Here is a 10,000-nt window from a genome sequence, read left to right on the forward strand (position 1 = left end):
CATCACTAACTGCGAGGATGTTATTTTTTTGTTAATGTAAATATTTTTTTCTTCCAAAAGTGCCGCTGTAAACGTATATAAACACCCGCTAAGAAGCAAGCTTACACAGTGAAAAATGATGGTTACCAAACTTCAAGAGAAAGCTGACTATTTTAAAATCAAGCTTCAGACTTGACCATTATTCAGCAATAAATTTATATATTACAATTAGTGGTTAAGTGGATAAAAACAGTTCCTTCAAAGTGGCTGCTCCGGGTTCAAATCCTGTCCAGGTGCTGCATTTACTTGTTTTTCTTTTTATTTGCTACCACAAGTCCTGGGACAGAGTAATCTAAATGGAGGATTATACTTCATTTGGAGCAAACTGACAATGAAGGATAACCCTTCATTTGAGGAAGAGATCGTGTTGGTCGAAAGGCGGGAAAAGAGGCTGAAGTGAACCGGGTCGAGGGGGAGTTTACAAATTGTACAGGAAATTTCCGGTCATTTCGCTTGGAACGGGAAAAGCGGAATACCTCTAAGGTTTTCCATCTTTTTCGGAAACTTTCTGGTGGAATGAGCTGTACCATTTGAATTTGCCACCGAAATTTTTGGTTTTTGTTGACAAATGGTAAACGACCCTGATTTCTGTAGTTCAGTTTTTAATAATTAACAATTATTCCACGAGCGCGCGTTGATATGAGATGGTAGTCTCATATCCAACAAGCGCAAATGGAATAATTGTTTTATTAAATTCCTTAAACTCCAAAACCTTGGAAGTACGAAATACGTGCGAAAAAAGGGAGAAAATCCTAGCGAAATCGAAAAAACTTGATCAAGATGCGATGTTGTGTAATATCTTGTGGTCAGACAGACGCAGGCTTATCACAAAAACATTTCTTACCTTTTTGCGTACTTTTAAACGTTGGAACTGATCGAAACCTTCGCAATCATTTACCATATAAGGTCAAACTAAGGTGTATGAGCTGATAACCGAGATTGAGTGAACCAATCAGAGCACGAGAAATGCACTAATCGAGGTTGAAAATTTAATAATTAACAACTATTCACCGAAGTAGAGGTGACTAGTGGTGGATATTGACCGAACCGTGAAGCGGCGGGGTAAATATCCACCACTAGCCACCTACACTGAGGTGAATAGTTGTTTTAGTATATACTAAAACGGTGAGATAATACAGCACTAAAAGATTATTTTAACTTATTTATTGCTGCAAAGATTACAATGTCCACCACTAGCAATCGACACTAAGGTGAATAGTTGTTAATTGGTATATACCAAAACAGTGAGATAAAATAGCACAAAAAGATGATTACAACATTTACGCCATCCCACAGCGGCTTCTCGTAACCATGGAGCTGTTACGAGAAGCCGCTGTGGGGATGGGGTAAGTATCGTAATTACTGTACCTCATCGGGTGGAGTTAATTTGACCTCGGACCCAAGCTCCGTGTCTTCACAGGTCATCAGTTGCAGTTAAATTCATCAGCTATCGTGGAAATCGAAGCAGAAAATGCTCATTTCCAGCCAAGTGCGTGGGGTTTTTTCACGATGAAACATTCACGGAGGTTCGCAAATGATGTGGCTTTAGCCTTGCGTGAAAAAATCTTGGCTGGGATGGATTTTCTAGTCGCAAACCGCCTCTGAGCTGACAACGGTCGGAATCGTAGTGTGCAGCCTTGACTTCGTCTTAGAACATTGAAAACACTGAAAACACAGAATTCCCGAAACGGTGTAATAAGCTCCAAAAGGCACAAGAATACACCAGAGGTGAGTCATTTTTGTTCACTTTATTGAATGAAAGTTAAATTGAGCATTTTTTAGGCTTTATAATCGACGGTATTTGATTTCCCATACAAAGTCTTATAACGCGTTTCAATTCTCAACGGCTGTCTGTAGTGACGCGAGCTTGGGCTGCCTATGATTTATTCCTGCAAAAATTTCAACATTTTTGGGTGCAAATTCCGCGCGAATTGCTCGGAGGTGAATAGCAAAGGATATCCGCAGTTTGAGCAGCCAATCAGCGCGCGGGTTCAACGCTATCCACTGTTTTAGTAAGAGATATTTCTTGATGTCAGTTTTATATGTCTTGAATTTTTTGTGCTACATTATCTCACTGTTTTAGTATATAACAGCGTTGGATACGAGATGGTAAATTACCAACAAGGGCGAATGGAATAATTATTTTATTAAATTCTCAACCTTCGGTTTTGCTAAATTTTATTTACGTTTAAGATACGACCGGAAAGTGATGAGATTTCCGGGCGCCAAAAACCTTATGCTGAGCGACATTTGCCGCATTCATTTCCATATAAGGTCAAACGCAGATATCATTAATTAACAATTATTCGCCGAAGGCGAAGTGATTATCGCTGAATATTCACCGATAATCACTGAGCTTGAGGCGAATAATTGTTTTAGTATAAATACAAAGGTGATTATTTCAAAAAAGAGAAAAAAAAAACCTTTCAACGGGAAATCATCTTCAACTTACAGTGGCAAAACGACTACTGGCAGCCATTTTGTTCGTCGAGGTGATTATCGGCTGATAATTAACAATTAGACCCGTAGCCCGCAAAGGCTACGGGTAAATAGCCGATGAGGAGAAGCCGAATGGGCGATTGACCCGTGGCCCTTGAGGGCGAAGGGTCTAATTGTTTTAGTATCACCCAACTAGTCGGACAGAAAAGGCAATAATATAGTTAGCAAATGCAAGTTCAAGAAACATTTATTTGGAAATAAAACGAAAGAAAACGTCACGCTTTTCGAGGACTATTACTAATAGTCATCTAGTAGCGTAGCCAATCAAAATGCAGGATTGGCATTAGTCCACTAGTTGGGTGATACTAATCCGAGATAGCGAGCCAATGAGAGCGCGCGATCTTGTATAATCACCTGTGTATAACAAAGGAGACTTTTGTCTGATTGGCTGTTGAAAAATGTAGTATCCAGTGTTCCAACCGCGCGCTGTGATATAAACAAAGATGGCTTTCAAAGCGGTGATTTCAACCTGTGCTTCTTCGATCGTTCTATATAGCTTCTGCCAGTTGAAGGTGGTCATTTATAGTTTACGTGACAGGGAAAGATTCTGCAAGGGGCATTTTAGTCGGCGGGAATTTTTCTTTCGTTACGCTTTTTGTAAGCAGCCCTTTTAGTCTGCTCAGGGAAGCAACGCCTCTGAAGTTGCTTCGAGTCAGCTTTTATACTTTTTAGCTTTATTTCTCCATTTAAGTGAACAACAAATGCTCAAAGTGCGAAAAGACCCGAGCAAAGGCCATATTCCTTTGTTGGGAAGGGAGTACTATCTAACGTGATTGCGAAATATATCCCTCGAGCTCGCAGGCTTCGATTTATCCAACTTGAATGCAGCGCTGGAAGGAAGTATGTCACTTCATTCACTTTCTTTCATTGATCGTTTAGAGTTATGAGATGTCCTCAGTCCTTTGAAAGAACATCTTATCTCAACAGATACGTCGACAGAAATTTAATACCAGCCGCTATTTTGTGTATGTGTCTGAGGCCAACCTGGTTCACTGTTGCTCATGTGCAAACACTCTCAAGATATACTACCTTAAAAATTTCAAGAAATTTCATTTAACGGAACCAAAACATTATTCTTAGATACATCAACTGATCATGAAGGCATGCTTGATAATATATGCTAAAATGAGTCAATAATGAAGTTCCAGTTTATTACTTTATTGGATAATTCTGTCCTTGATCTATGGTAACTCCATGAAGTCTAGCCATAGTAATTATTCATTGTTTTCATCATTTATGCTACCAGCGACTTATTCAAAAGTGATTTTGATGTTCTTAGGAAATCTATACAATAGTGACGAATGATGTGGTCACTGCCATCAGACTTGTAGGTTGTACTGAAATGAAATTTTCTGAATGAGTTCTCTTTGGGGAGGTAAAAATTTCACTTGACCATTTGTAGATGTAAAATTACACCCACATTAAATGTACAATTAAAATTGGGATGTCTGGAAATACATAAAGCAGGTCTTGTGTTCTGTGCAATGTTTAAAATTAAAAGGGCAATTAAAGGCAAAGCGGACTTTGTGATAGAACTCTGACACAATATTAACTACTAAATTAATTTTGATGTGGGCAGTTCATGCTCATTCATATTCATTGCTCACTTTTGTGGTAAGTTACTATCTCACTGCAGAGAATAAAGTAAATTTATCTAAATCAGGATGAAAATGAACAAAATGTGCAGCCATTAATCTTAAATGTTTTTAGTCTATTAATTAACCCATTGACCCCTGGGGGTTCCCTATTGATGAGTAAAATACTAAGTATGGCCGGTTTTGGCCAGTTTAGGGGTGAAAGGGATTAATAATTATTAAATATAGTACATCAATAATATTACCGTATCAGTAATTGAGCCAGTATTTAATAACTAATATGTCCCAATAAAATTTAATATCGATTCCAACAGTGTTAAGTAATTAATATACATTGATTTAGGATGATGGAACATCACACACCATTTTGTGTTCATTAATTTTATTTTTTACTTCATTCTTGGTGTATGGCAACTTATAGTAACTGCAAAAAACTTGCAGAAGAAATTGAAGAGAAGGTATACCTGAATATTATGGCTGTTTTGTGTGTCAAAAAATTTAATTGACCTGGTTTTTGTTTATTTTTGCTGCCATTCCTTGCACACAGTCACATGTCTCATAAAACTTGAATGTGCAGACAAAGGTAAAATAATTCACTGTACAAAGTTTAAAGAATTGTTATATTTGTATTATTTATTAAATGGGATTCCAAAAGTAGAAAGGTGCAAATAGTGACACACACACCCATGCAAGGCAGCCACACAAGGGAGTGAAAATTTTAAAATATACATTATTTACAAATATAATGTATAATTACTTATCATGTAAATCATCATGAACAAAATTATTATACTTTACAATAATTACTTGTCATGTAAATGTTACTATACAGTTTGTAAATATCCTTAAAATTTCAATTACTACAGTTTCCCTCAAATTTAAAGTAAGAAATTTATCAAATCGAAAAGTGCAGTGCAAAGTTGTGGTAAGCAGGCATTTGTATTTGTAAATATTACTACACTAACGAAACATTTTTTATGTAATTAAGTATAATTTTTAATAGCTGGGACTAATATTTATTGCAATACAAGCAAGAGTCTTACTTGCAGTACATTGCATTTAAGAATGCATTGCATGTGAATAATATGACCCAGAGTTGAATCAACGCACCACAAAGTGCCAAGTTTCGATGGAAATTAGGTTTACTTTCACAGGGCATTTTCGTGCGCCCTGCCACTTTTGAAGGAAAACTTTCAAAGCAGTTCGATTCTTCACAAATATGTGCTTTCCATACTAATGACGATCGCTGGACGAAGACATATTTGCTGAGATTTGACCGAAAGTAACGTGAACACTGACGCTATTGTCTGATTTGGGGTAAGAAAATTTCAGTTGCGCGTCAAATATACACGGTTGTAGTTCACATTTCAAGAGGAGAAAAGACAAAAAAATGTCCAGAAGGTATGAAAATCACACATTAACAATACAGAGACTTTTGATGTCTTAGTCCAGAGAAAATAACACTTGATGGTGGAAAAAACAAGCACTGTTTTGTCGACAAAGAAAAGCCCTTTGGTAAACGAAGAAGTCGAAACGTCGGGGTTCAGTATTCGCTGCGCCACTTTTACCGGGAATATCTCTAGTCAAACCTTATCTTTGGCTCACAAAATATCACCTGTTGACGGCTTTTCGTGGACCAACGTCGGAGACAAAAGTCCTGTACTCTTAATAACAGAGTTCGGTTTAAACAGAAAAAGCTATAAACCGATTGACATTTTGCAAAATGACTCTTTCGTCCGGATAGAATGTATTCGCTTCAAAGGGAGAACAAACGAAATTCTTCTGTCATGTTTTTCCGTTACTTACCTTAACTCCATTCATGGATAAATTTTAAGCTGTGACATCCTTTGAACGGATTACCAGCTCATTTACCACTGACGCGCCATAAGCAAATCCCGTCAACCTGGCAAATTTGTTTTGCATTCACTTCAAGCGCGGGTATCCACGTGAAAAAACCACAGCGGAAAATTTTAATGCCGGTTCCAGTTACTTTAATACGTAACATTATTCAATATTGTGATTTGCACATTCAATCATGACCATATCCGTTGCAAATAAGGCAAAATTTTTCCAACTTCGCGCAATTCTTTGACAAGTCTGAGCACACCGCATCATTCTAAAACAGCCGATCTAAGCTTGTTTCGTTTCATCCGAGATAAAGGACTTTCCCAAGTAGAAGGAATTGCCGAGGTCTTTCTAGCTTTTGTCCATCTTCTTTCGGTATTTGTACCACAAGTGCATAGATAGCATTGAAAGTGAATGCAATAAAAACTACAACTAGCGACAGCGTCGACATCTTTTCTTCCCGCGTTCTAAGACTGTCTCGAAGGTTTTCAACCAATCACAATGCAAATAAAATTGAATTTACCATTGATGATGCGCATGCGTGACATTAGTCCCCTTTGTTCCTGTGTATTTATACTAATGGCTGATAACCGAGATCCAGTGAACCAATGAAAAAGCTAGCCACCTCCACTTCGGTGAATAGTTGTTAATTATTGAAAACCAAACTACGGATATCAGATTTCCAGCATTTTCATTGGCTAGCCGGACACAGGCTATCAGTTCTTATACTTGCTGTACCTAATATGTTCAAGGAATGCGTCAGCAATAAAGTGAAACAGTGGCGACCGGCGAAAATCGCTTCACACCGGAGTTAAATGAAAAAGAAGTCCTTGAACTGTTACAAAACGCAACACCAGAGAGCACAAAGAAAGCCACAAAGTATGGCATGAAAGTATTTCAAGGAAGCAACTTGAAAACTATATTTTGACAATTTAAGAATCTGTGGTAGTTCAATAACGCAAAGCAAAACTATGAGTTCTAGCTTAGGTAATTTATAGTTACAAATTATCTGTACATTGCAACATCCGGTTTCTTCTTACAAAATAAAGTCAGGAAGATTTGTCTAACATCTTGGGGCGTTTTTAATGAAGCAATTATTCCACTCGTGTTTGTTGGATTTGAGATCATTATAGCCAACTCGGCGCTACGCGCCTCGTTGGCTATCCATCCTCTTCTGTCCAACGCGCCCTCTTGGAATCATTAGGGTGCTTACGAAACGAGGACGACGACGGCTACGAGGAGTTCATTTAAAAATACATCTTCGCGTCATTCATATCACTACGAAGCTATTTCATGTAGTTTCGCGTTAAAAATGTGTAGTAACTGTCGAGGAATTAAACTGGCATGAGTGGGTTGGAAGCGTAGAGAGAGAACTGAAAATTCATCGTCATGTTCTAACGTCCTCCAAAGAACCTTGAATTTTGTCATTTCACGTCGTCATTTAGGAGATGACGAAGAAGAAATGTACCCAAATTGTAAAACGCACGTGCAGAGCGTGCAGAGCCATTGTTTTTGCTCACTAAACCTATTGTTTTGTAGCGTCGTCGTTGCCGTCGGCGTCGTCGTTTCGTAAGCTCCCTATTAGGGAGCTTTAGCAACGACGACGGGAATGGCAATAAGAACGTCATCTCAAAACATAAATTCGTGTTATTGCAATCACTTCGCGAGTATTCCAAGCTTTTTAATAAGACAAAGGTGTGGCAGTCCATCAGGAATGAAGCCGTTATGAGTGGCGCTTAATTTACGGGAGAAAATGAAAAGTTATCCTCAAGAGCTGAGGTTCTCGCTAAAAGCTCAAATTTGGTCATTTCACGTTGTTGTTTTGCTGACGACGGCAAAGAAATGGACAAAAATGAAAAATGCACGTGCAGGGCGTGCAAAGCTATTGTTTTTGCCCTCTAAATATGTAAATTTGTGACGTTCTCGTCGCCGTCGCCGTTGTCTTTGCTAAAGCTTTTAGCAAAGACAACGACAACGTAAGCATATAACAATGAAAAAGTCATTTTCAGTTTTGACTTTAAAACCGTTCGTACCCATCCATTTACAGGATAGTTCGCCTGTATTATACAATGTGAACAAGACGGATTAATCGAGAAATACTTGCGATAGAGCTAAGTTATATTTTGGACTAAAGTTTTCGTTGCTGTAGCTGTCGTCTTTGCTTAAACTCCCTTTTAACTCCCTATTAGGGAGCTTTAGCAACGACGACTGGAACAGCAACGAGAACGTTATCTCAAAGAATAAATTCCCGTTATTATAATCACTTCAAGAGTACTTCAAGCATTTTAACATGACAATGGTGTGGCAGTCCCTCGAGAATAAAACCGATATGAGTCACGCCTCAATTAGGGGGGAAAATGAAAATTTGGGCGTTTTCCATTTCCAAAAAATTTCCGGAAATTTCGGTGGAAATTTCCATCCCGGTGAAAAACGTGTTCCATTTAACTCAGGTCCGTTCGCCACCCAGTGATTGCGATTTTACGCGCCAAAATTTAAAAGTGTGGCCGTGAATGCCTGGAAGTGGTAAGACCTTTCAAAAGTTGTAAATGGAACACACATTTCCATCGGAAAGTTTCCAACAGGAAAACAGGACTACCTTTTCAGAAGTTCCGTTTATTCCGGAAATTTTCTAGTGGAACGAACCAAAAACGTGTGTTCCATTTACATCCCAACCGGAATTTCCGGAATTTCTTGGTAAATGGAAAACGCCCTTTATTTCCAAGTGCTGACGTCCTCCATAAAACCTCAAATTTGGTTATTTCACGTTGTTGTTTTTCTGATGACGGCAAAGAAATGAACAAATATGAAAACCGCACGGCAGGGCGTGCAAAGCAATTGTTTTCGCCCACTGACTATACAAATTTGTGACGTTCTCGTTGCCGTCGCCGTTGTGGTTGCTAAAGTTCCCTATTGTTAGGTTTCACTCAAATGATCAACACCCATGTTTTTCAACGAAAGCAAAAGAAGACGTTAGCTTAATAATCGCTCTAAATTCGCGGAGGATTGGATCGGGACACCAACATGGCCGCCATTTCATTGTTTGGGAACACCAACATGGCGGCCGTGACGTCATGTGAAATCCAAGAATATACACAGCACAAGTACATAAAATCTCGTAAAACATACCAGTCAATAAGCAGTTTATTTGTTTTTTAATTTTGATTTATTTTAATTATGAGTAAATACGTTGAGAAGTGTTTTTCAATCTTCAAACCAGTCTGTTTATTTAGATGCGTCCCAGTAGAGAGATCCCACGTGAACAGCAGATTTTCCGCACAATCACAACGGAAAAATGATCACGTAGCAGCGATCTTCAACTTGAGCAACTGCTTATCGCCATGGCTTTAAATGATATAAAAGAGATGAAAGAGACTGTTGACGCCAACTGCAAAACATTTAAGAAGGAAGTGCAGGAGATATGTAATCATCTGAGTAACGCTAAAGCAGAATCGGAATCGTTGGAAAGTGAACTAGCTTCTTCTTTCAAGCGATTAAAGAAGATGTTTTTTGAGGACAGACCAAAGAAATGGCTCAGAAAGAAACGGGTCCCGGTGTTTAACATCCATGTAGCTGGCACTGCGCACCGGTTAGATCGCGAAGCTATAAGTATGTGGGAGTCCCAAGAAGAAGAAAGTAAAAGAGAAGTTCCAATCATTGTCGATCTTTTGAGGATATGATTAGACAGGAACTGGAGGATCTTGGAAAGAAGAAAAAGGAAAAAACAGATGACATGTTAAACGAGCTAGCTCAACTTAAGAGTGACGCACAACTTCAACATTTTTCTTTAAAGTCAAAGAAAGAAGGCCTCGATAGAAAATTTATTGAGTTAGAAGAGCTGATTCAGGGATGCTGCACAATTAAGAAGATCCCACTTTCGATACTTGAGGGCTCCAAGGACTGATTGATTGATCGGAGGCAATCTGTGTCAGGTCAAGTGATTTATTCTGTTCGGGGTGGATTGAACGAAGTTTATAAGTCTATATTTAGAGGATAGGAAATGCCAATTCCCGCCTTGTTCTTCA

The 10,000-nt window shown here is 38.5% G+C and overlaps 1 pseudogene; it reads left to right on the plus strand.

The window, feature by feature from the left end:
• The first annotated feature begins 9,208 nt into the window (after window positions 1-9,208).
• LOC138003076 (uncharacterized) overlaps window positions 9,209-10,000 on the plus strand; it is a 1,993-nt pseudogene continuing 1,201 nt past the window's right edge.

This window comes from Montipora foliosa, chromosome 5 (genome assembly GCF_036669935.1).
Source record: "Montipora foliosa isolate CH-2021 chromosome 5, ASM3666993v2, whole genome shotgun sequence".
Taxonomy (NCBI): domain Eukaryota; kingdom Metazoa; phylum Cnidaria; class Anthozoa; order Scleractinia; family Acroporidae; genus Montipora; species Montipora foliosa.